This window comes from Pan paniscus, chromosome 10 (genome assembly GCF_029289425.2).
Source record: "Pan paniscus chromosome 10, NHGRI_mPanPan1-v2.0_pri, whole genome shotgun sequence".
In the NCBI taxonomy this organism is placed as follows: Eukaryota; Metazoa; Chordata; class Mammalia; order Primates; family Hominidae; genus Pan; species Pan paniscus.
Window position 1 is genome coordinate 21,271,537 of NC_073259.2, and position 27,043 is coordinate 21,298,579.

Genomic DNA, 27,043 nt, shown 5'->3' on the forward strand with positions numbered 1-27,043 from the left:
GGTGAGATGGAACTTTTTTTCATGTGTTTGTTGCTTTCTAGGTGTTGTTTCTGTAAATGTTTTTCTTTTCCTTTGCAAGGACTGTTTATATAGTCTGGATAATAATCCTCTGTTAGTTATACATATTTCAAAAATCCTTCCCAATTTTGGCTTGCATTTTAGATTTTTAAATAGCATCTTTGTCAGATGCAAATTTAAAATTTTTATATCATTAAATTTAACCATCTATGTCCTAATGGCCAGGAATTTTAGTGATATGAACATATTCTGCTATATTTTTTCTAAACATTGTAAGGTTTTGGTTGTCATATATGGATGTTAATCCACCTGAAATTTATTTTTTGTATTTATAAAATAGATAAATACTTTTATTCTTTTCCCCAAATGGCTACTTGTCCCAGAACCCTTGCCCTACTCATTTATAACTGCTGTATATCAAGTTTCCTGTATAGATTTTTGTGTTTCTGAATTATTCTTTCCCCTTAGTCTATTTGTCTTGCCTTATGTTAATAAAATGCTGTTTTAATTGCTATACCATATAAGTCTTGCTATCTTGTTGTTTTTTTCCTGTACCCTATCAGCACTGACCAATCACAGAATCAGAATAAACTTGAGAAGCAGTATACTTGGGGAAATAAATTTCTCAAAATGATAAGAAGTTGGCACTGGCTCTGGAATGCTGTTTGGAATAATTTACAGTGGTACCTGTTAGTGATATGTGCAACTATCTGAAAATGTTTTTAATCACAGCCAACTGCTATGATTTTAGTTTATAAAGATAACTGCCTTTGGACTTTGAATACTGCATCTATTAAATAGAAGAGTTTTCATCTGAAGTTGTATAGAATACCATTAAAACACTGGAGCTATAAGAAACACACAGAACCTTTTTAAAGCTTCTTATACATAATATAACACTATGTGTCCATGAGAAAATCATTTTAAAGGCAAGATAACTAAATTCTGGAATAGTAAGACATGTTAATCATAATATGAAATCTGTCATGCATAGCAGACATTTATATATATTCTGTCTTTAAGTTTTACTGCCAAAAAGTTTTGAATATAAGGAAACATACTGATAGAAAAAAATAAGAACATGAAAAACGTCTTACTACAGTAGGAATTAGCACTAACTAAATAGGAACATTTCTAACCCTCAGCTTTTGTAATGCCTGTTGGGATATTTCATCTGAATAGAACACCACAAATTAAAACACGACATTTCTCAGATGATTTGCGCCCCCTATCAGCTTCCCCTCTTCAGCTTCTTTATTTCTGTCATGTGTACCCTTGTCTTTACAGTTTCTCAATTATAAAAGCTTGGTGTTATCTTTTATTTATTTTACCTCTGTATACTCTATCTACGGTAGGGAGAATAATGGCTTCCTCCCTTTCCCCCAAAGATGTCCATGTCCTAATTTCTGAAACCTATGAGTATGCTATGTTATATCCAAGGGGGTATTATGGTTGCTAATAAACTGACCTTAAGGTTAAAAATGTATCCTAGATTGTACGGGAGGGTCCAATGTAATCACCAGGATCCTTTAAGGATGAAGGATGGAGATGGAAGAGTCAGGGTCAGGGTGATGCAGCCTCAGAAAGACTCAGCAGGAAATATCTGGCTCTGAAGATGATAAGAGATTCAGGAGTCAAGGAATGCGGGCAACCTCTAGAACCTGGAAAAGGCAAGAAAACAGATCTCCTACAGCCCCCAGCAGGAAGGCAGCCCTATTGAAACCTTGATTTTAGCCCAGTGGAACCAATTTCAGGCCTCTGACCTTTCAGGATGGTAAGATAATAAACTTATGCTGCTCTAAACCATCTAGTTTGTGGTAATTTGGGAGAGCAGCAATAGGAAACGAATACACAATTCAATTACTAATCATATCTTCATTGATTCTTTTTTTGTTTGTTTGTTTGTTTTTTTGAGACAGGGTCTTGCTCTATCACCCAGGCTGGAGTGCAGTGGTGCCGTCTTGGCTCACCGTAGCCTTGACCTCCTGGATTCAAGCAATCCTCCCACCTCAGCCTCCCGAGTAGCTGGGACCACAGGCACAGGCCACCACACCCAGCTAAATTTTTTGGATTTTTTAGTAGAGACAGGGTTTCTCCATGTTGCCCGGGCTGGTCTTGAACTCCTGAGCTCAAGCCACCTACCCATTTCAGCCTCCCAAAGTGCTGGGATTACAGGCGTAAGCCATCATGCCTGGCTGATTGATTCTTATGTTCTACTTCCTCTCAAATGGCTTTACAATCTGGATAAAATGGCAGGCCCCACTTCTGCCTTCATTTGTTAGCTCCTGGATGTTGCCATAGATTCCTAACAATGATATAGGGCAGTGGTTTCCAACCTTTTTGGCACCAGGGATGGGTTTCATTGAAGACAATTTTTTTTACAGACCCAGGGGGTGGGGGATAGTTTTGCAATGATTTAAGCACATTACATTTATTGTGTGCTTTATTTATATTATTAACACATTGTAATATATAATGACATAATTATACAACTCACCATAAGGCACAATCAGTTGGAGCCCTGGACTTGTTTTCCTGCAACTAGACAGTCCCATTTGGGGGTGATGGGAGACAGTGACATATCATCAGGCATTCGATTCTCATAAGAAGCGCGCATCCTAGATCCTAGATCCCTCCCATGCAGAATTCACAATAGAATTCGCACTCCTATGGGAACCTAATGCTAGGGCTCATCTGACAGGAGGTGGAGCTCAGGTGGTAATGGGAGGTATGGGGAGCAGCTGTAAAAACAAATGAAGCTTCACTCACTCACTCACTGCTCACCTCCTGCTGTGTGGCCCAGTTCCTACCAGACCACAGACCGGTACCAATCTGTGGCCTGGGGCTTGGGGACCCCCGATATAGGGGATCTTGTCCTAAACTGTGAGTCAGGTCTAGTCTATTTCTGCTGTTAATTAGCTTATGACCTTAGGCAACCTCTCTGCTAAATTTCCTTGCTCTCCACCCCAATACATACACACACACACACGTGTGCACACACACACAAACACACATACACACCAGACACCAGAAATTGAGTAAGTTGACTAAGATGATTATTACATTTCTTTCTAGTTCTTGTTAGTACCATTTTGCAGTCTGTTTCTTGCTTCCTCACATCTTCTATACATCAATCCAGAATTATTCTTAAAACCTGTTTGGTATAAATTAAATTCTTATGTAGAAGCATGCATTGACTTTTCACTGCTTAGGGATTAAATAAGGCCCTATTAGAGACCTTTAACCACCTGCCCACTGCCCCATCTCTCTGCCACAGTTTTTCTTTTCCAGAGTTCACTACTCACTGCAGCAAAACAGGTCTCATTCATTCCTGAGACATGAGCTGTTCAGGCTCTTCCTCCTTCCTGAAATACCCATCGCATTTATATCTAGTTATCAGAGTCCTGCTCTTTCTGTAAAAGGCCCAGCAACTACCACTCCCCTGGGACTGTTCCTCCCCTACAATTGTTGCCTACACTGTGTTTCCCAAACCAAATTATCATGAGAACTTATAAATGATCTAAGTTTTCCAACTCAACACTGAAGATTGAGGATGGTAGAGAGACGATAGAAGAGGGATAAAAGAAAAGAGAAACTAGTTCAAAAGAGTAAGGCTTTGCCTTTCAAGTCTCCGGAAGGAGTAGGGGAACAAATGTGTTTGGAACTGATCTAATATGACTTGCATTGTTATTTCTTTGCCAGTATGTCTTGTCTCCCAAGGTATAACCCCTTAGTGACAGAGTCATTTCTAATATTTCTTTTTATCCTTGTCATTTTTTTTAAAAAAGATGTCTTACCAACAAAAACTACTTACTTGTTTGCTCAGTGTTGTAATACAAAAATGATAGACATTAATACACCAAATCCAGTTTTAGCTTCCACAATTCATGAGGATAAAAAATACATAATGAGCTCATCAACCAAGTATTTGTTAAATTCCTGCTTGTGTATAGTACATGTTAGCAAAATAATCCCCAGTACTGGACGGTGTGGACTCTCAATCCCCCTCATTCCTTGGCCTCCAAATCCCACGTTTTCAGCATGACTTTTTGGTAGGTGCCAAATATAACTCATAGTTCTCTAACCCCTCTTGAATTTCTCTGGTTTCTAGGAGGGAGTTCTCCTACCAGTGGTCCAAAGCCTACTTCATTGCAAGCTGCGTAGTCACAGCCTTATTGCCAGGGCAGTCAGCTTCATCCAGTGGAGCAACGTGGAGGCCTCGAATGAATACAAGATGTGGCTCATTGTCCAAAAACAAGAGCAATTTCTTAAGAAACTGGGCATCTTTATGAGAAATTTTTAGATTTCCTCAATTTAGTTAACCCATAATAGTACTTAGTCAGATTCTTTGCTTGAAACTTTCTGTCCAAACCATCTATTCAGCCAATATTTGCAGGTCTGACTAGAGCATTATCTTCATGGGGGCTCTCTCCAACTTTGCCATTTTATTCTAAAACCAGAAGGACTTCTGTATGATCGATTTACACTGCTATACTCCATGATGCTAAAAGCTGAGTGGTCATGACGAAGGTGAGCTCTTGGCTCAAGTCTGGGGTGATAAGTTTAATCCAATGTGAACCTGAGTACTTGGTCTGAAATCCCAGACACTGTGTCAGCACATATCCGTCCTTGAGAATCTAACACAGTACTATTTAAAAATTGTTTCATATAGCTAAGTATTTCACTTTTTCCTATTTGTTCTCTTTCTAGTCAGCTCTCTTCCAGGTTTTTTGTTTCTTTTGTTTCCCACACTTAAGTTCATTTCTACACACATATTGTACCAACTGTCAGTAGCATACAAATGCCTCCTTCTTTGGTTTGTCAGTGACATAAATTTTCTCTAACATAACCTGACAAGGGCGTTGTAGTAGAAATGTCATTTATTTCTCTCATTTAGTCATAGATTTTAAGTCTCTTTCAAAGACTCTGTATCTTTCTCATATAAATTCCTTTGCCTATACAATATTTTTCTTTCCCACACAGAACATATATTTATATGTGACATAATGAAGCTGGCAAGGAAATGACTGTTTCAGCTTTTTAAAACCACAATAGTAGCTTGGAGCTAATATACAATGGGCTAGTTAGTTCCATCATACATATATACAGGTACATGTATTACACTACCATCTTTAAACCATGAATCATGTACATTCTCATTCATATACACAGCCATGCATATAAATTAACTGTTGCTGCACAGCCACAATCTCTCACATTTCCATTTTCTTCCAATCTTTCTCCATCTCTTCCACTTCTTAACTATGTTCATCATAACCAGGACTATGACATACTGGGTAAACTGGCTATCATGCCCAATATATCTGGAAAAACATTTAGACACACTGCTTTGCAGAATGAACACAGCTGGAATCCAGAGAACAGTGCAAATTTTTTAAAAAATTTCTATATTATATCATCTTACTTGAGGCTATAGAATAAGCCTTACATGGTCACCTTCAAGTCTTCTCTCTTCTAAGAATCCTCAATTCTTTTATTTTCTATCTTTCAGCAGTTGGTGCTAAAAATGGTGGGTTGCCACCACCCCATAACATGCTAGCTCTCTCTTGGGAGAGCACAGGTGAATTGAGGGCTCTTTACAATCCTTCATGGACATAGGCTGGGGCAGCTCAGAATCTTCAGAGTCAAGCAACTGTAAGACAAACGAACCTTTTTCTTTCTAATATTGGTCACCACTCATAGCAAAATTTCAACGCACGATCATGCTTTAAAGAACTAGACCTGATGATAGCAAGAAATTCTTTTCCCTTACGCCTTAACTATTGCATTCACCCTCCTTTCCACTCCCTGCCCCACCCTCCTGGGACTATTGACTGGTGTAATAATCCCAGAAGATTGTCTCCCTCATAGAAAGACTAACGCATACTTAACTTCATAGAAAGACAAGTAAAGTGATGTCCTTGGAATTTCTGCTTGAATTTGGTGCCCTGGACCCTCTTATTGAGAGATGAGATTCCAGGGTGAGAGTAACAGGCCAACTAGCCAAGAAAGAAAGCTATTTGTTTTTCTTTTGAACTATGAAAAGTCCCTGTTTGTGAGTGTATTTTAGAAAGAAGAAAGGAAGGACATCTCTGGAACTTTGTCCTGTTTTCTGCAACAAAATGTGAATGAATAGTTCAAAGAGTGAAAACTTTTAGTAATGGTTGATGATGTTTCTCAGGGATAAGCTGGATCCCCAATGTTTTGAAGATGCTTTGAGTCCAAAAATTGATAATCAGAAAACTACTTTGTGTTTGTTTAATGTATCCCTGTTCTGATTTCAATTAAACTCCACATTTTGTTTTACAACAATAGATGAAGAAGACAGTCCTCTTCTGCCACACACATGTAACATCTAGCTGGACACAGCAGACACAGATGCCCAGAGTCTTGAAGCCTAGCTCAGGGTGACCCAGATTGTATCATGGCCTGCAAAACTGTGACTGGCCTGAGTCTTCAGGTCTACATGGGGCACTTGCTTTATGCAATTGCTTTGGTCAAGAGTAACTGACTATCCAGAAAGGATGGTCAGGATTTAAGGAAATTGCCTGGGAATGTCTTGAGAAAGTCAGTCCAGCCTTTGTGACGGCAATATAGCTCCTGGGATGTAGGCAAAATCTGACTAATGCATGAGACTTAACAAGGAAGATGTAAATAACAATGGAAGATGGAGAAACATGAGTATAAAACTAAAATTGGGGAAAAGACCAATGCAAGCTTCGAGGTCACGCTGACATAGTTGAGAAGGAGTAAAACAGCCCAGGATGAAATCCTCTAAACAGCAAGAATCCTTCTAATTTCAAAATGTAAGCTCTTTAAGTGCAAGAAACTATGGCTTTTGTTAGGAAAGGCAACGTGCTAACAGGCCCTAAGAGTCCCTGTCCAGTCTTGCTGGATATACCAAGAATGCAAGGCTCTCACTGGTCTTCATCTGGGCCTTTCTTCAGGATTATGTTTGTAGCAAGCAACAGCCTTGGAGGGATAAGGTAGTATCTTCTCCTAGACAAAGAACAGACTTGTTACCCTGCACTCAAAGTTCTCTAAGCACAGTGTTCCTCTCTCTAATGAGTGTGTAGGCATCTGTACAGGCCCCCCTGTGTCATCCCCATGAAATTTGGGGGTCGTGGAAAATTGATACAAGAAAATGTGAAGATCATGCTGCCTGTTACATCATAAGTAATAGAGTCCTTTATCTCCGATTCAAGAGTCTAATACCTTTTCCCAGTGTCCATGATACAGTAACAGGCTAGCCTATTAACTTGAAAGTAGAGTAAAATCCCAGACTGTCTATAGTTCCTGACAGCTATATCCCCAGCAGCCAGAAAAGTAAAATCACATAGCATCCTATTTATTGGTGGTTAAAAGTTTGTGCTAGGTGTTCACTTTTCAAATTTAATTAAATCAAATTAACGGGATTTCCATCAAGAAATGTTTCTAATAATTTCTGAATATTTGTCAAATCATATATTAAACAGTTACCAAAAAATATTTGGGAAAGAGCATCAGCATTTTAGTTGCATTACACATAATGTTTTTAATTCATTTGTTTAATTCTAAAGATATCCATTTTATGAAGATAATAAATACCAATAATAAGGAAATTTTTAAAAATCTTTCATTATTAATTTTTCAGTGTACCCAGACCAGAATCCAGATTGAGATAAGCAACTCAATTTTCCCCTTCGGTCTAAGGAAGACATTGATTCAAAGTCCTCTGAGTTCCATTAAGATTTCAGGGGTAATCCTCTCACTTGTGTCTATAATTGATTTATTAATAAAATAACCTCTGATTAGTTATACCTTTCAACAGAATGTTTTTCCACTTACACAATAAAAAATTAAACAGTTTAGACTTGAACTAATATTTGAACTAATAATTGTGTACCCATCTGTGTGCTATGCACTTTCATATACACAGTGATACAAAATCTCTTGGCAACACATGGCCAGTGTTAAGTCTCTGTAACTGGCTCATTGTATTTTTTTCGATATGTTGCAATCCTTTTTGCATGTGGGTTCCACACCTTTCTAAACACTTAGTAATTTACAGGAACAGCAACCTTTTTTTTTCCTGGTGAGAGGTTATGGAATTTGTTTTTACCGAAATGCAGAACTTCCTTTTCATTTCAAGTAATGTGACACTGTAAGCTGCTAGCATGGCCACAAGTAACACTGAAACAAAATTTCAGGCAAAATGGATCATCAATGTTTAATTCAAATCTTTAAGAACGGCAACTGCCTTGAAAGGATCTTCCTGAATAATCTCTTCTAGGTGTCTAAAACTATATTGTAGATGAAAAGTACTTTTTTTTTTTTTGAGATGGAATCTCACTCTGTTGCCAGGCTGGAGTGCAGTGGCGCGATCTCAGCTCACTGCAGCCTCTGCCTCCCGAGTTCAAGCGATTCTCCTGCCTCAGACTCCCGAGTAGCTGGGACTACAGGCACCCACCACCACGCCAAGCTAATTTTTCTATTTTTAGTAGAGATGGGTTTTCACTGTGTTGGCCAGGATAGTGTCAATCTCCTGACCTGGTGATCCGCCCACCTTGACCTCCCAAAGTGCTGGGATTACAGGCATGAGCCACCATGCCCGACCCAAAAAGTACTTTTTTACAAAGAGAGAATAAAGTAAGACCCTGTAGATAACCTCCTCACACTGTTTTACCACCACTCTCTCAAAACAATTTATTCACAGAGAATTCTGGAGTTTTGGGATTTGGACATATTGCAGGGTTCCCCAAATCCCAGGCCACGGACCACTACCTGTCAGTAGTCTGTTAGTAACTGGGCCACACAGCAGGAGGTGAGCAGCAGGTGAAAGGGCATTACCACCTGAGATCTGCCTCCTGTCAAATCAGCAATGGCATTAGATACTTATAGGGGCGCAAGCTCTATTGTGAACTGTGAGGGACCTAGGTTGTGCACTCCTTATGGGAATCTAACTAATGCTTGATGATCTGAGGTGGAACAGTTTCATCCCAAAACCATCCCCCCAACTCCATCCATGGAAAAACTGTCTTCCATGAAACCGCTATCTGGTGCCAAAAAGGTTGGGGATCACTGCTTTACTGGCCATTAAAATCTCATCTTTATAAATGAATGTCAAAGAAATCATTAACATTATTCAGATCATTACAATGGGCTAAAAATATAGTTCCATTGGAAGAAAAAGAAACATGGAGTTGTAAGTTTTCCTAGTAGGTGTTTCACATAATAACAATGCAAGTCTTCCTAAAATGTACATCTATTTCCTATGTCATCACATAGCCAGGATGACAAATATTATGCAGATTTGCCTCACTGAAGCTCTGAAACAGAATTTTTAAAGGTGAACAGTGATCCTATGACAGACAAATAAAGTTGTCTTTCTTTTGTCTTCATTTTTTTAAGTATTGTATATCATTGCTAGTCATACCCAGTTTCTTGAGTATTCTTTCTTTTTTTTTTTTTTTTTTGAGACGGAGTCTCACCGTCACCTAGGCTGGAGTGCAGTGGTGCAATACCGGCTCACTGCAACCTCCGCCTCCTGGGTTCAAGTGATTCTCCTGCCTCAGCCTCCTGAGTAGCTGTGACTACAGGTGCCTGCCACCACACCCAGCTAATTTTTTTTTTGTATTTTTTAGTAGAGACAGGGTTTCGCCATATTGGCCAGGCTGGTCGCAAACTCCTGACCTTGTGATCCACCCGCCTCGGCCTCCCAAAGTGCTGGGATTACAGCCATGAACCACTGTGCCCGGCCTTGAGGATTCTTTCTACACTGTCACCACAATTGGAAGACTGAAGATCCTCGATGGTACAGACTATTGCTTACTCTTCAAGTATATTTGTATAATTATGCCTAGCTCGGTGCTTGGAACATTGTAATTATTAATAAATGTTGGTTGAATAAATAAATTTATATACCCCTATATTCAACCCTCAATGTATTACCTTTTTATCTCTATGGACACTTTTTTGGATTCCTCCTATATGTGAATTTCATCCAAATATGTATGTCATCCTTCTATTCCCTCTCCTTCTTGGGCCTTTCAGCTCCAACTGATTGCTGGATATTTCTCTCTGGATGCTCTGTGTATTAATCCGTCCTCACATTGCTGTGAAGAAATAACTGAGACTGGGTAATTTATAAAGAAAATAGGTTTAATTGGCTCATGGTTGTGCAGAATGTGTAGGAAGCATGATGCTGGCATCTGCTCAGCTTCTGGGGAGGCCTCAGGAAACTTACAATCATGACAGAAGAGGGAGCAGGCACATCACATGGCCAGGGCAGGAGCCAGGTTAAAGGAGGTGCCACACACTTTTAAATGACCAGATTTTGCAAGAACTCGCTCACTATTGAGAGGAAAGTAGCAAGGGGATGGTACTAAATCATTTATGAAAATTCAGTCCCCATGATCCAATCACCTCCAACCAGGCCCCACCTCCATAAGATCTGTGGGGGGACACATATCCAAACTTTATCACTGTGCAAGTCCATAATTTCAAAGTGTAAATGCACTGCACTAGGCAACGCAGGTGATGTGAACAAGGGTGAATCACAGGCTTTGGCCTCCAGAAGTTTACAAACTAGTAAGAGAAATGAGCACTTTCAAAGCCCAACATAAGCATTATGAAAGAAGTACAAACTGAGGACTGCAATGTCTGGGACTCTCTCACAGGCACTAACTCTTTTAGCAGGAAAGTTTCATCTAGAGCTGGACATGCACTTCAACATTCAAAATTCTCCAGCATGCTTTGCTCCTTGTTTATACCCGGATCATCCTTGGGTTCTTCCCGACTGGTCTCAGTGCCCTAATTATATCCAAAATTGTGGTCACAATTCTTGGATCCTGACCTGCTTTCCCATTTGCTCCACAGTTGTGGCTTTCACATACTGGAAGAGGTCCATGAATCTTTCCAACTTCTTAGACTCCTACTCACTGCTCGGAGACTTTGGCATCCTGGCTGTCTTTTATGCTCCCATACTGCCTCAAGTTGCTTCTAAGTCTGTGCATGTTAAAAGGAAATAAAAAATCATATTTCAGGAAATACTTTAAGAAACAGTTAGCATTTGATTTAAATATGCTGCCAGCAGTCATGCAAGTAACATTGGAAGAAAACAAAATTAAAACAGAGGAACTAATATGAGCAAAGACAGCAGAGAAAACCTCAGGACATATGCCCCTAAAGGTGGATAGAGTAGTCTGGTGTGCTTGGGCTTTTTTGGCTCCCTCAAGCTTTACCCACATCATCCTCACATTCAAGGACTAAACCTGTTATTACGGAAAAGGAATAATATTGTGCCAGAAAAAGGAATGGAAATGGGAGAAGAAAATAAATGCACAGTAAAATAAAGCAGGAAAGAGCTTGAGAGGGTGACAGAATTGCACAAAGGCAATGTGGGCATGTTGGTGATGATCTATACCATGACTCCCCGTTCATCAGCCTGAGGCTAGGGGTTATGAGAAACAGAGGAGCAGGACAGTAGATGCTCTACAGAGTTTCCAGATGAGTTCCCACCAGATCAAAGCTATTCTCCTAGCCACTCTGAGTTCTTTTCTCCTCCCAGGCATATCACAGGGATTTAGGAACTCCCCATGTTTGTTCATGGACACTGCAGCAGTCTCTGCTGCGAGCCTATGGACTGAAGCAATGCTGTTCCTTACGACAAATGCCTCATCTCCTCACTGCCATGGCACTGCCCTGAAGCTGTTGCTGCTGCCAACTTTGCCTCTTCTCCCAATCTCTCTTCCTACTGAGGCTGCTGCTGTCACCCCAACTACATACACGATGTGCTCTGAGACGTGTGATGTATGGTCTTTTGCTACAGACTGGGTGTGTGTTATGGAGATGAGCAGAGAGGGCAAAAGAACATTAAAGAATTGAAGAAGCAAAAATGAAATGGTTCTTGGATAAGGCAGAATTTGCCCTGAGCTTTGAAAAATGGTGGTGGTAGGAGTAGACAGATTTTGAAACCAGAGAAAGTAAAGGAGAATTTCCTGCGACTGAATAAAACTGTCAACTATGGAGTTAACAAAGCGTGTCTGGGAGTCAGTAGAACCCATTTAGCAGGTGATGAGAATTCACGTAAGGGACTGATGACATCATGTTTTGTCTTGGAGCTAATTTTTTTTTTTTTAGTTTTATGGCAGAAAGAGAGAATTAACATAAACAATAGCCTTTTAATGAAGCTGGGATGCTTTCTCTTTTCTTCCCTGTTAAAGGGAGTTGAGAATTGTCTTCAACATGAATTGAGAAATTTCTTCTTCACACAGAGAAAGACAGTTTTAGCTACAGTAGGCAGAGTGAAGACATGTATCACAGTTGTTCAAGATCCTCCAGGCAGAGCTAATGCATTTGCTTTGGGAGCCAGCAGGGTGTTCTTTAGTAGGGACAGAACCAGTCCATAAAGAGCCTTTATGTGAATGAGAAAAAAGATACTCCTTTATTCAAACAGATACAGGCTCAAGCAGGCATATAGATTGGCAAGACAAGTGTGAGCTGAATTTAAACCTACTTGCCACTAGTCATGTGCCCTTGAGTAATGTGTAAACTTCACAAAAAAAATCAGGAAGCCCTCGGGTTTAAGACATCTAGCCATACTTAAAGTGAATATGAGAGGCCCCATCCCACTCTCCCAGCTGACATGAGAACAGATAGAGGTTTCAAATGGGATATTTTCTGGTGCAATGAGATATAAGCCTAGATTTCCTATCCCTATGTCTATTTTTCCTCTGTTACTTTGAGATTACATTACTTGTAGCCTTGAGTGTTTAAAAGAGAAGATCAAACCCATTTATTTAATGTCACAATCAATATTGAGCCCAGGGCATCTACAGAATAGATTCTCTGTAGGCAGTGTTCACTACGGCTTTGAGGAGTTCAGGGAGAATTTATGAGCACAATTCTTTTTTCAGTTAGAAAGAAAGCGCATTCAAGATGTACTAAAATAGTTGAATAGAACTGTAGTGCCTTACTGTATGTACATAAGATGAGCTTGGATTTACTAGCCAAAGAATTTATAGCTGAGAGAAGTAGATTTCAGCTTATGGGAATTTCTATCTTTCAACTCAGTCCAATAGTTCATTGTAGAAAACTGGTTTGTAAGAGAGTCTGAGAAATGATAAGGTCATAAATGATTGAATTATGACATTCAATTACTAGCGTTCTCAACTGATAATATTGCCTTGTATGATGTAATGCAATTTGTAAACAGCCAGTTAAGATACATTGTCCCATTACATATAGTGAAATATAATTTTGAAGATATGTTATTACAATAGAATGTAGTTATGTATAAACCATGCTTTCTACTCGTAGACTTATTGTGGGACTCAAAAGAAAGTGTAGACCAAAAAGTACTTTTTCAGCATACATAATTGCAAGATAAGATGAAGCATTTTATACTTTTTGATATGTTGTAATTAGATGGGAAATCAATATCCTCTTTTGTTGTCTCTAATACTCATTTGCAGTTACATGTAATGCTAGCTGCAATTTTTTGAGATAAAATAGTTTTTAAAATTCTTGGTAGGATTTTTTTTTTTAAACAAACTAGAAAACTGGATCCTATGTTAACACCTTGCACTGTGACATTGATCACACTTCAGATGTTGGCATTTTGTTTTACTTGTTTCATGTGGATATTTTAATCCCCATTATCCTAAAATCTACTGGACAAAATGAGAGCAGTGGTAACCTCATAATGATTAAGTCAAGTAAATGCCTTACAACTCTCTCCCTAACACAAATCATTCATTTGCCCTCCTCACTGTCTTGTGAAAGGTTGGGATAGTCCTAAAAACAAATTTGTGTTAAAAATATTTCCCATCTTTGAATGTTTCTTTTTTTCTTTTTTTTCTGACAGAGTCTGTCACCCACGCTGGAGTGCAGTGGTGTGATCTTGGCTCACGGAAACCTCTGCCTCCTGGGCTCAAGTGATCCTCCCACCTCAGTAGTTGGGACTACAGGTGTGCGCTATCATGCCTGGCTAATTTTTGTATTTTTTGTAAAGACAGGATTTTGCCGTATTTCCCAGGCTGGTCTCAAACTCCTGGACTCAAGTGATCCTCCTGCCTCAACCTCCCAAAGTGCTGGGATTATAGGCATGTGCACCACACGCAGCCTCTTTCATTTTTTCCTACATCTCTGAATCCTACCTAATCCAAACTTATCTGAAGCCTCTCTAGCAAGCTTTCCCCAACCTGTCCTCCCTCTTTGGAGTTCCCAGTTCCCATGTCACTTATATCCTTATAGTCATTTAATTTTGATGAAATCCTATGCCATCTTAGATTATGTCTGTTAATATGTATGAGCCTTGTTTCCCTAGCAACACTGTAAGCCCCAGCATAGGAAATGAAGCTTATCTCCTTTTTGTTTCTGTATAGAGCTTGGTGTAGAGCTGAGCACAAAATTGGTGCTACTCAATTCAGTAAATTTAAGTCAGCTTCCCTCCAACCTACAGGTTGTGTAAGTTCCCAAGATGTTGCTCTTCTCTCACCACTACAAACCATATATAGATATCAATATACACACGTACATATATACATATATGTATTATATTACATTAATTTAATATATACACATAACACATACACACATATATATGTATATGTGTATAACAATATATACACATACATGTATACACATATATGTATATATTACATTAATATATAACATATAACCATATATAATATTATATAAAATACATAGTAACCAATATTCACAAGATTTCATTACCCCTTACCTCTACTTCAGTTAAAGAATAAGACACATATAATTAAAATACATTAAAGGAAATTTATATTAAATTACACTTCCTTCAAGAGAATTATTGATAGTCTGGAATTTAAAAATGTTTGAGAAAGTAAAATCAGTATCATAACACGTGAACATGGAATAAATATGGACTACTTCACCAAATCCATGAAAAGAAGTAAGGAAGAGCTCCTAAAGTTGAAAAGGCTGGAGAGGATTACACTAAAATCCTCACATCAAGAAAAAGACACAACATGGATGAGCCAAAGGGACATTGTGCTGGATGAAATAAGCCACTCACAGAAGGCCAAATACTACATGATTCCACTTAGATGAGGTGTCTAAAGTAATCAAACTCATAGAAACAGAGAATAGAATGGTGGCTGCCAGGGGCTGTGGGGAGACGGAAATGGGGAGTTGTTTCTCAGTGGGTATAAAGTTTCAGTTGTGGAAGATGAATGCGTTCTAGAGATCTCCTGTACAACAAAGTGCCTGATGTTGATGACATGGTGTTGTGCACTTAAAAATTTGTTAAGGGGTCGATCCCATGTTAAATGTTTTAACACACACACACACACACACACACACACACACACAGAGATGCAAAGAAACTTTTGGAGGTCATTGGTATGGTTTTTTACTTTTATTGTGGTGATGGTATCAAGAGTATATGTGTATGTGCAAATTCATCAAATAGAGTACATTAATCATGTGCAAGGTTTTTAACCTATCAATTATTTCTTAATAAAGCTGTTATATATAAAAAAGAAAAATACATAAATACACAAGTTTAAGAATAGATTTAGATAAATTCATGAATGACAGATGCAATACAGATCATCAACAGGGAAATAAATAATAAAAATAACGTCGAATGCTTTGTGAGAACTTACTGTATATCAGGCTCCATTTCAAATGATGTCTCCTTAATCCTCATGTTGACCCTTCATTGGGGTACTATTATCTTCATTTTATAGAAGAGGAAACTGAGGCACAGAGAATTAATATTGCATTGTCAATAATCCATAACAGAGTTGGAATTCAACCTCAAGCAGTATGATATCAGATCTGGCATTTGAAGATGGGATACCCTTTCAACCATTTGGGTTGACATCTTGGTGGCAACTATTGCACACTCAGTATACCCAACACTGCCCCCCAGGCAAATGCCCTCTTCACTGAACTCTAAAAAAAAAACCTCCTGAAAATCACTTTGATATAAACTTCTTCCCCAGTTGTTCTAAGCATAGACTTTTTGTAGCAGACAAATCATAAGTTGACCCTTGGTGAGTCACACTCTGGTATGATATCTGTCCCTTGAATGTGGAATATTATAATTTGCTCCAAGCCAACAGAGTACCACAAAGGTGAGAGGATGTCACTGTTGTGATTAGGTTACATCATATAAGATCCAGTCTTAGTAGACTGGAGAAAGAGCCTCTCTTGCTGGCCTTCAAGAAGCAAACAACTAACTAGGCACAGTAGCATGTGCCTATAGTCCCACAATCCCAGCTACTCAGGAGGCCAAGGCAAGAGAATTGCCTAGCCCAGAAATTGGAAACCAGCCTAGAAAATGTATTGAGATGCTATCTCTTAAAAAAAAAATGGAGCAAACAACTATGTTGTGAACTGCCTATGGAGCGTGTTACATGGGAGAGAGTGAGCAGCGGGCAACCTCTAGGACTGAAAAGTGGCTTCTAGCCAACAGCCAAGAGATAGCCAAGTCCTCAGTCAAATAACACAAGAAAATGACCTGAATGAGCTTGGAAGCAGATTCTCCCCCAGTGAAGTCTCCGTTTGAGAACACAGCCTCACCAACACTTTGACTGCAGACTTGTGAGACTGTGATAGGCAAAATTCTAATATAGTTCCCAAGATTCCCCACCCCAGCATACACACCTCTTCTCCCAGTTATTCCATCAAACACTAATTTAGGTGCTACCATGAAGGAACTTCGTAGATGCAATTAAATTCTCAAATGAGTTGAGCTTAAAATAGAGAGACTGTCCTATGCTGGCCTAATCTAATCAGGTGAGCCTTTGAAAGGGACTGGGACCTTCCTGGAGAGATTTGATGTGTGAGGAGTATTCAATACATAGGAGATTCTCCATCGCTCGCTTTAAGATTGAGGGGGTCTTGTGGCAAAGAATGCAGAAAGCCTTTGTGAGCTGAGAACTCCCCCTTGCTAACAGCCAGCAAAGAAACTCAGGCCTCATCTCTATAACCACAGGAAGTAGATTTTGCTTGGAAAAGGACTCTTAGGTCCATAAGATACCTTGATTTTGGCTATGTGAGACCCTGAACGAGAATCCAGTCACACTGTGCCCAGAATTTTGACCTATAGAATAGTGCACTAATAAGTGGATGGTGTTCTCTAAGTTGCTAAATTCATAATAATTTGCTTAATTTGTTACACAGCAATAGAAAACATATATACTTCTCATTTGTGATGTAAGTTGAGTCCATTTCAATTAAATCATGAAAATATTCAGTACAATGCCTGGAATATAGAAGATACTAAATATTTGTAGGACTTTTTTCCCACAGGACTTCTGAAATACAGAATTTCTTCTTCCGTCATTGTCAAAGTGATCTGATAACATTTGCAAGAAAAAGTGTGCACCATCCAGAACAAGTTAAACAAAAAATACTATGCAGTAATCTATTGAAATACAGCACTGTCAAACCATCCCTTGGACATCTGTAATAATCCAGGGATCAAAACAAAGAAAGTCACTAAACTTTATCTGCATGTCTTAGAATTGGAATAAAAAGAGTTCAAGTTTTTATCCTGGTTCTTAAAAGGCAGAAATGTAATATTTAATCTTTTAAATTAGTTGGCAATATTGCTATTTCTCCAACTTCCCAGTCTTTTACTCACTAAAGGCCAAGGATACTGAGATCATGGGAAAGGGTTCAACAAATTGTCTCATGACTGACTCATAGACTTGGCAGCTGTAAATCTGTTTGTCATGTATAGAAGATGACCTCTGTGTTGAGAATTCAAATGTTTAAATTCTGGCCTATGTATCATAGATAATTCGAGCACTGGTCGCAAGGTTTTGGGATACATTTCAATGTAAGCGTGTGCTGTCTGAAATTTAGAAATTCTCCTGTAGCTTAAAGCTTCTCACTTTCTGCTTTAAGAGAAGTTTTGAGCTGGGCACAGTGGCCTACAACTATAATCCCAGCACTTCGGGAGGCCAAGGTGGGAGGATGTCTTGAGGCCAGGAGTTCAAGACTAGCCTGGGCAACAGAGCAAGACTCCACATCTACAAAAAAAATTTTTTTTAATTAGGTAAGTGTGGTGGTTCAGGCCTGTAGTCCCAGCTACTCAGGAGACTGAGGTGGGAGGACTGCTTGAGCCCAGGGATTTGAGGCTACAGTGAGCTAAGAAGGTACTACTGCATTCCTTCCTGGGTGACAAAGTGAGACCCTGTCTGTTAAAAAACAAAACAAAAAACAAAGTTATGCATCAAACTGCTACTAGTTGAGATCTGTTTGTACAATGCCAGAGATGGTTTTATATCATTTGTAAAAATAAATAGTCCCACTCACAGACACCATTTTAGTTCCTTGGCTTTTAAAATTTATAAGCGATCTTGACCATTTCAAGATCCCAAGTATTATGAATGAAACAGATGCATATAAACTTACTCTTTGATAGTGAAGAAAGATTCAGTGTACTACAGGCTGATTTCAGCAGGGTTACAGCCGACTTTTGGGCATTACAGAAAAGTGCCTTGTAAAGGAAATGTTTCTTTTTCATTAGAAACGCATTAGCATAATGAAAAAAGGTACTTTTTCAAGTTTGTGATAGTAAGACGCAGGGTAGGATAGGATGTCTCAGAATTTTTACTCATGAAAAAACTTTACTTATGGCCCCACGGAGATAAATGTATCCCTTACAAGATAATTTTTTTAAGACAGTGAGCTGTTTAATGTTGGTTGTGAGCTTATCATAACTGAGATTTAAATTTTTTAGAAAGTATGTTTGCTTTTGAATGGAGGAACAGTTCAATATTCAGTCAAGCAAGAATGTGTTGTACTAAAAAAAAAAAAACAAAAAAAAACAAAACTTTTAGGCCTGGCACGGTGGCTCACTCCTGTAATCCCAGCACTTTGGAAGGCAGGCGGGTGGATCACCTGAGGTTAGGAGTTTGAGACCAGCCTGGCCAACATGGTGAAACCCCATCTCTACTAAAAATACAAAAAATTAGCCAGGCGCGGTGGCGGGTGCCTGTAGTCCCAGCTATTTGGGAGGCTGGGGTAGGAGAATCTCTTGAACCTGGGAGCCGGAGGTTGCAGTGAGCCAAGATGGCACCACTGCACTCCAGCCTGGGCGACAGAGCGAGACTCCATCTCAAAAAGCAAACAAACAAACAAATAATAAAAAAAACCCTACAGACCACAAAGCTGATCCAATGTGGTGTTGAAGTTATTCCTCAAACATTCCATATTTAAATTTATGACTGATAAACATAGCTAAATGTAACAAAGGCATTGCTGTAACATCATATACAAGCTAATGTATTTATTTATATCTTTATGGTCTTGTGTCAGGTACTAATATTCAACAAATACTTGCTTCATGCATAAATATGACATTAAAATTTGTTTGCCTTTGCTTTATACTTCTGGTTCTTAATGAAATATTTTTTTCCTGTATGTACTTTGGCTATCTGTACAATAATTCAGCCACATTTAGTTCGTATTGTGGCTTGGTATTTAAACTACTCACTGAAATACTGTAGTGGCATTTGCTTTACTGTATTATACGATCTCCAATTACTGGTGAATTTGCTGGGTAGCTTCCTGCTATATATCAGTGTTCAGTGACGACAAAACATTTCTTTTGAAATTTGTAATTTCCATTTTTCAGGGTTAAAGGTTAAAAGGTTTGCATATTCAGAACATATGCCTTCCTGCTACATTACAGTATTCAGTATTTACATGGGCCAAATACTACATTTTTCCTCACACTACCAATTTCAATACATGTTTGATAATATGCACTCTTCCACATTCTCATACACGAATTTCATTATAAACTGGAGGTATAACTTATATACCAGTAAATGTCAGCTAATAGGGTATTTCTGGTTAGGGGATTTGGTGAAAGATCTCAAAGTAACGTTTGAGCTGGACTGTGGTTGATGGTCTGGAAGTAACAGAGATAGAACTAACTGAGAAAATAAAAGCAGGTCTCTGAGGAAATCTCTCAAAGGTAGGAAAGTTCAGAGCATAATTGTGTTCCTGCTGTAACTCAGAAGACTAAAATCAGTGTGTGTAAAAGGAATTTTAGGAGGTAAAATTAAAAAGCTCGACTGGAGCCAGGTCATGGAGGCCCTTGAATGACAAGCTATGGATACAGAAGTGTATTTTGTAAGAAATTGAGAGCCATCGAAGGTTTCTCTGATTTTTTGTAGAACAGAAATAATACAATCACACTGCCCTTCAAAAAGGATTAATCTGGCAACAGTACTTTAAGTGAATTAGAGAGGAGAGAGCTGGCAGGTGGGGACACCTGTAGAGAGGCCAATAGTGCAGACAATGTGCCATAAAGGTAGTGAGAGTCTAAACTAGAGCAGGTGCATTGAAAACCCATAGAAGGGGCAGAAGGAAAAGACGGGGTAGAGATTGAATCAAAAGAATCCACTAGTTATTTGGATCTGGGAAAAAAAATGGAGAGAAGAGGTAAAAAATTCCCTTGGTATTTGAGATAATGGTGGTATGAGTTAGGACTGAACTACTATGCTCATTTTGGAATGCACAGAATTACTGAACTTGAGGGGTCAAAAGATCATTCAGATTGAGCTCTCCAGTAGGTGGTTGAACCAGCTTAGAAGCAGAAATCAGAAAGGAGGCCAAGTTTGGAGATGCTGACTTGGTGGTTGTGGAAGCCATGAGACTATGCCCAACACATCCGTAACACTGGGAAAGTACGTTAACTGAGGGCCCAGGGATTGAACTTCAAACCCACCTTACCATTTGACCTGAGAATGTGCACCCCACAGGCAGCTTCTTGCTGATGACTAGTTTTTGTGGAAATAGTAAGGCAGATCAGTTCCTAAGAAGACAAAGAATTCCTTTGTTAGTCAACTTTAGCTCCAGAACTCAACAATGGCTTTGCTGAACGTCCTGTTGACTATGCTGCAGTGTAGACAGCTGCCATTCAGTCTTCCACTATCCAATCTTTTCTTCTCTCCTTTGCCAGGATCAGACTTGCATCCTGGTCTAATCTGTCTCCCAGCCTTCTCTAGCTCCCTCCCTGTTTTTTATTAACACAGCCATTTCACTTTATACCAGCATTAAAATACTTGACCGTTTAATGCTGTCTTGACATCTGCTTATGAGAGCACCCAGATTAACATTAGTTATTTGAAGAGAAGTGATCTATATTCCATATGCCATTTTGTGCAATTAGAATTAATGTTCAATATAAAGTTTAAATCATTAAAGCAATTTAAAATTATTAAATTTAATCATAAAGTATAAAATTATGTAACATAGGTTATACCTTTAAGTGAAGATGTTCTGCACTTATTTTATTATTATTGTTTTTCAGATGCAGTCTTGCTCTGTTGCCCAGGCTGGAGTGCAGTGGCACAATCTCGGCTTATGCAACCTCCACCTCCCGGGTTCAAGTGATTTCCTTGCCTTAGCCTCCTGAGTAGCTGGGACTATAGGCGCACAACACCATGCCCGGCTAATTTTTGTATTTTTAGTAGAGACAGGGTTTCACTATGTTGGCCAGGCCGGTCTTGAACTCCTGACCTTGTGATCTGCCCACCTTGGCCTCCCAAAGTGCTGGGATTACAGGCGTGAGCCACCATGCCTGACCTGTACTTATATTTTAGAAGATTATTTTAGATGGAAAAGGTAAAAATAACTATAAGAAATTCTAGTGGGTGGTTATATTTAACCTGCAGTAAATATCCCAGAGTTATGAAACACAGAGTTGGAGTCACAGATAAGAGTGACATTTGAGGCAATGGAAAACCCTAGGTAACAAAATATATCTTTCATTTTCCACCTACTCAGAAAGATGTGGTCCCATTTATGTTGTTCTTCAGCACCCTTCAGCTAGTTCTTAAAACCTTTGTGCCACATAATTGCTTGTAATACTAAAAATATATTCTGATAATATATGAATTTCATAAATAAGATAAATATGTAAAACAACAACAAAACCTACAATTCAGCTGACTACCCACTGTAGCATAGTACAGTAAGTTTTGCAAACACTGAAGGTTTTTTGTTGGTAGGCAGCAAATAATCTAAGGTTTCTCTTACACCCTTGTTTCAAAAGAAAATTTATGCTCTCTAAAAATGTATGACTTCAAATCAATCAAAACAAAATGGCTTAATCAATACAATAATTAGGCTATCATCTGAATCATTCAAGCAATTATGGCTTTCAGGTATATTGATGTGAGTATTCTAAAAGCCAGTGTCAGATGAGAATTGACACTTTGGTTGCTGGAGCTATGATAGGGTATCTCAGATGTTAGAATTTAACTGGTAGGAAAATATTGTATGGATAAGCCTTTAACAACTTTTGTTTCTTCACATTCTCACATTCTTAGGAGTTGTTTATTTTCTCTTTGGCATCAGGCTTTGGTTTGGAAATCTAGTATGTTGTTAATTCTGCCTCCATTGGATGCCTTTAGACTCAGGAGACTAACAAACTATGTTAGCAGGAACATCTGTTGATCTCTTGAAAGTTAGCCAATGATTTGGAGTTTCTTTGGCCAGACAAGTCATGGGATCAGAGCCCAGTTCTGAGCTAAACTTAAGGCCAACAAGATTAGTTCTGACATCTAGAAAAAAGAATTGAACACATGGGAAAATTTAAGACTTAGAAAAATTAATATTCTCTGATTTTTTTCACAGTTAAAGTGAATGGAAAAATAGGAATAAGGCTAGATAGAAAGGTTGTAAAACTTATATATGCACAATTAAAATAAAGGGTTGAATTATTATGTGGAAAGTTTGGATCATATAAAGCTATGTTATATAAAAAAGAACAACTCTTTGGCCTGGTACTACTCAAGCCTGATGGTTCACTAGCTATAGAATTACAAAATTCTAGTAATATCAGATAAACATATTTGATGTTGAAATGCTAAAATTAACTGTTTCTAGAAAAACGCATTTCTCACTAACTCAGACTACTTTTGGATATCATTGATTATCTCTTTGTAATATTTCAGGTTTTAATTCTTTCAAGGCTTTCCTTACTCTTTGAGCTACTTGAACAAAAATCTACCATGTCTTCAAAGATCTTTCATCAGGTAATCTTCCACAGGCTTTTCAATTCTCTGCAAATCTTTATCCTTTGTGCTACTATATTGATCCTTGGTGGTAACTATAGTACCTATGGCTTCATTGCTATCTATCTACATGGATTTCTTGCACACATCGATCCTTCTGTTCCTATCCTGTTCTCTGCTATGCTGACTCCTACATCTTTAGCCCCACCTCCAACCATCTTACTTAGATAGTTCTTAATTGTCTTTGAGCTATAATATATTCCTAAGTCTAATTATATTCTCCTCCATATCACTGCTGTGCCATGATGCATAAAATGTATTTCTCAACTATACTTGTAGACTTTGAAATGGCAGGTATATATACTACTTTTTAAAATATCCCTCACATGTAAAATCAATTTGATTTTACCTTCATTCTACTAACATACAGTATTATCTATACAACATCCCAATTTTCAATTATCACTTCTTATAAAAATAAAATATGCTCAGCTCTGACAGACGCCTCATCCTTAAAATACTCTCTTCCTCATAACAAGAATCTCTGAGGGGAAAAAAAAGAAAAAAGAAATACTTTATTTCCTTGGATTCTTAGGTACCACAAACTCTGCTCATTCTGCTTACTTCACAGTTTCTTTTATACCAACTTTGCTGACTTCATCTTCTCTATACAACCCTCAAAAACCAGGGTTCCTGGGGAGATTTTTTTCTGGGCCTTTTCTCCATATATCTCTTTTACTTTAGGTGATTTCTATTGTCCTGTAGCTGTCAGGAGTGGTTTCAGGTGGAAGTTTTAGAATATAGCTAAAAATTATCTTTAACACTTTAACATTGTCAAAATACTGGGATTGCAATAATATTACCTGCATAGGAAATACTTAATTTCTTAATATTCCCTGGTTGGCACATTCAGGGATTTAAAGGAAAGTTATTTTCCAAAGTCATGTTCTGATGCAATTATCAGGTCACTGTATTAGTTATCTATTGCCTTATAATAAACTATGCCATAACGCAGGGACTTGAAACAACAACAGTCATTTACTTTACTCAAAAATCTGCAATCTGGGCTAAGCTGGGTAGCTCATCTTCATGTGGCCTCAACTGGGTTGGCTTGACTGGAAGCTGGAGGGTCCACTTTCAATACAGCTCACTCATGTCCTTGGCAAGTTGGTGCTGTCAGCTGTCAGCTCAACTGTGACAGTAATGAGGAGACTCAGTTCCTCTTCACATGGGTCTTTCTATGGACTTTTTGGGCTACTTCACATCATAGTCACTGTTTGCATAGTGAATGCCCCATGAAAACAAATGGATATGCATGCCATTTTTATGAACTTACCTTATTTGAAGCTGCCACAATGGCCCAGGAAGGGGACACAGACTTCACCTCTTGGGTAGTGGCAAGGTTATAGAGGAACATATAGATAGGAGATACCATTGCGATTGCCTTTTTAAAAAAACTCAAAGTCTGCTACAGTGACTAAAGACCAAGTCACTATCTGTAGGTTAATTCTGGATCAGTCACATAATCCAAGTAATCTGTATGTCTCTCCGATTCTTTTTTTTTTTTTTTGAGATGGAGTCTCGCTCTGTCGCCTATGCTAGAGTGTAGTGGCGTGATCTCAGCTCACTGCAACCTCCGTCTCCTGGGTTCAAGCAATTCTCCTGACTCAGCCTCCCAAGTAGCTGGGACTACAGGTGCGTGCCACCACACCCAGCTATTTTTTTTGTATTTTTTAGTAGAGATGGGGTTTCACTATGTTAGCCAGGGTGGTCTCGATCTCCTGACCTCATGATCCATCCAGCTCGGCCTCCCAAAGTGCTGGGATTACAAGCGTGAGCCACCGTGCCAGGCCTTGTCTCTCCAATTCTAATCAGTGCAACTTTTTGCCTATATCTGCCCAGATGTTTAAGGATAGTAGGAAATTTCTTTAATTTCCTATACCATAATATCAAATCTAATGTATGTATGTACATGTGTGTATACATGTATGGTATGTATATGTGTGGAGGAGTATATATATATTCCCAAAACAGTATCTAGGTTAACTGCCAAGTGAGAGTCAAATCTATACCCCTGTTTGTCAGTCAGCATATCATCTTTCCCCCCGCCCAGGTTTTGAAAAAGGAAGGAAGGAAACAAACAAAAAACTTCCCAACATAGCTTCAAAGAATAAATCTTACATAAGTGAGGTAGTCAAATAGATAATCTATTCAGTTTATGTTCTTTCTGCTGAAATGGCCAATTTTTAGAAGTGGTCATCAATTTCCAAGCATGCAAATTGTGTTCCTGAATTTATTTCTGTGAAAATGTAAATTTTAAAAGATTCAAAAGAATTACAGTCAGCACCTAAGGAAATTTAAATCAGTGACCCTCAAAATTAACACTTCATGTCTCACTTTTTAAGATTTGATATTGTTTTAATTTTAACTCAGCCTCCCTGCCTAAAATAGCAGAGTGTAACTTTTAGGATCATCTGTCATCTACTACAGATAGAAAATAACAAATCAACATGTCAACATTCTCATATTTCCAGGGTCATAAAAATACTGCTGTTTCATAAAAGACAAAAGAAAGCAAAGGGAATGTTATTTATTTCCAAATAAAAATTATACAAACTATAATATTGTTTTCCCAAAAAAGCATTTTCCTGAGTCCAAAACTCTCACATTAGCTTTCCAGGAAGAGCCCCAATTCTACCCAGTAGCCCCCTGCCCAGGCTATGGATCCTTTGTGGACTCTATGGATGTATGGACTTGCTGTAACTTACTTAGCTTGATGGTCTACAGAAAGAATTTAAAAAGTGATTCACTTTCCCTTTTTGTCTAAACATATGCATTTACTTTATGGTATCAATTTTAGATTAAATAAATAAAATACAATTCTCTTAAACAGTAAACCAAGTAATATACTTTATTCTAAAAACTTGCCGGGTGCAGTGGCTCACGTCTGTAATCCTAGTACTTTGGGAGGCCAAGGAGGGCAGGTCACCTGAGGTCAGGAGTTCAAGATCAGCCTGGCCAAGATGGTGAAACCACCTCTCTTCTAAAATTACAAAAATTAGCCAGGCGTGGTGGTGCAAGCCTGTAATCCCAGCTACCGGGTAGGCTGAGGCAGGAGAATCGCTGGAACCCAGGAGGTGGAGGCTGCAGTGAGCTGAGATTGTGCCACTGCACTCCAGCCTGGACGAAAGATTGAGACTTCATCTCAAACAAACAAATAAACAAACAAACAAAAAACTTATGCATTCTCAAGTTTGGTGCACTATAAGATTTCCCTCATAGTTTCAAATGTTTTTGTTATGTGCACATATTTTGGGGATGATGCTATGAATAAGACTAAACAGGCCAGGCACGGTGGCTCACGACTGTAATCCTAGCAATTTGGGAGGCTGAGGCAGGGGGATCACTTGAGGTCAGGAGTTTGAGACCAGCCTGGCCAACATGGTGAAACCCCTCTCTTCTAAAAATACAAACATGGCCAGGCGTGGTAGCTGGTCCCTGTGATCCCAGCTACTTGGGAGCTGAGGAATGAGAATCGTTTGAACTCGGGAGGAGGAGGTTGCAGTGAGCTGAGATCATGTCACTGCGCTACAGCCTGGGTGACACAGCCAGACTCCTGTCTCAAAAAAGAAAGAGTAAACAATGATGAGAGCTGTCTAGTTGATATATAACACAGAAAGAATGAGTTGAAAAGAGAAAAACACAGCTAATAAGCAGATTATCTTAAGGTCTGCAGTATCTCTGTAAGAAGGAATTCCATACTTAGATGAACTGGGCTCAAATCCCAGGTCATCTATGTGCCTTTTAGGGTTGGCCAAATTAAGTGAGAGAATTCCTTTAAATCCCATTAGCACAGTAGCTGATGATAGAGAGGGCTCAATAGTCATTATTCTTATTGCCAAGCCCATCTCCCAAATCTCTTCACATACTTTAAAGAGAACTATCTTTCTCTTTCCGTCCTACTTCCAATACTTTGTTTATACCTCTCCTATAGCACTTCTGTGAATTTTGGT

At 38.7% G+C, this 27,043-nt stretch overlaps 1 long non-coding RNA gene across 1 annotated transcript in view; it reads right to left on the bottom strand.

Moving 5' to 3' along the window:
- LOC106635347 (uncharacterized) overlaps positions 1-27,043 on the bottom strand; it is a 57,709-nt gene continuing 30,666 nt past the window's right edge. The window contains exons 3-7 of the long non-coding RNA XR_010108815.1: positions 20,743-20,824; positions 15,648-15,740; positions 10,853-11,004; positions 9,949-10,112; positions 1-1,679 (exon numbers count right to left, since the gene is read on the bottom strand). This is a non-coding gene — a long non-coding RNA (uncharacterized LOC106635347). The remainder of the gene's footprint in view (positions 1,680-9,948; positions 10,113-10,852; positions 11,005-15,647; positions 15,741-20,742; positions 20,825-27,043) is intronic.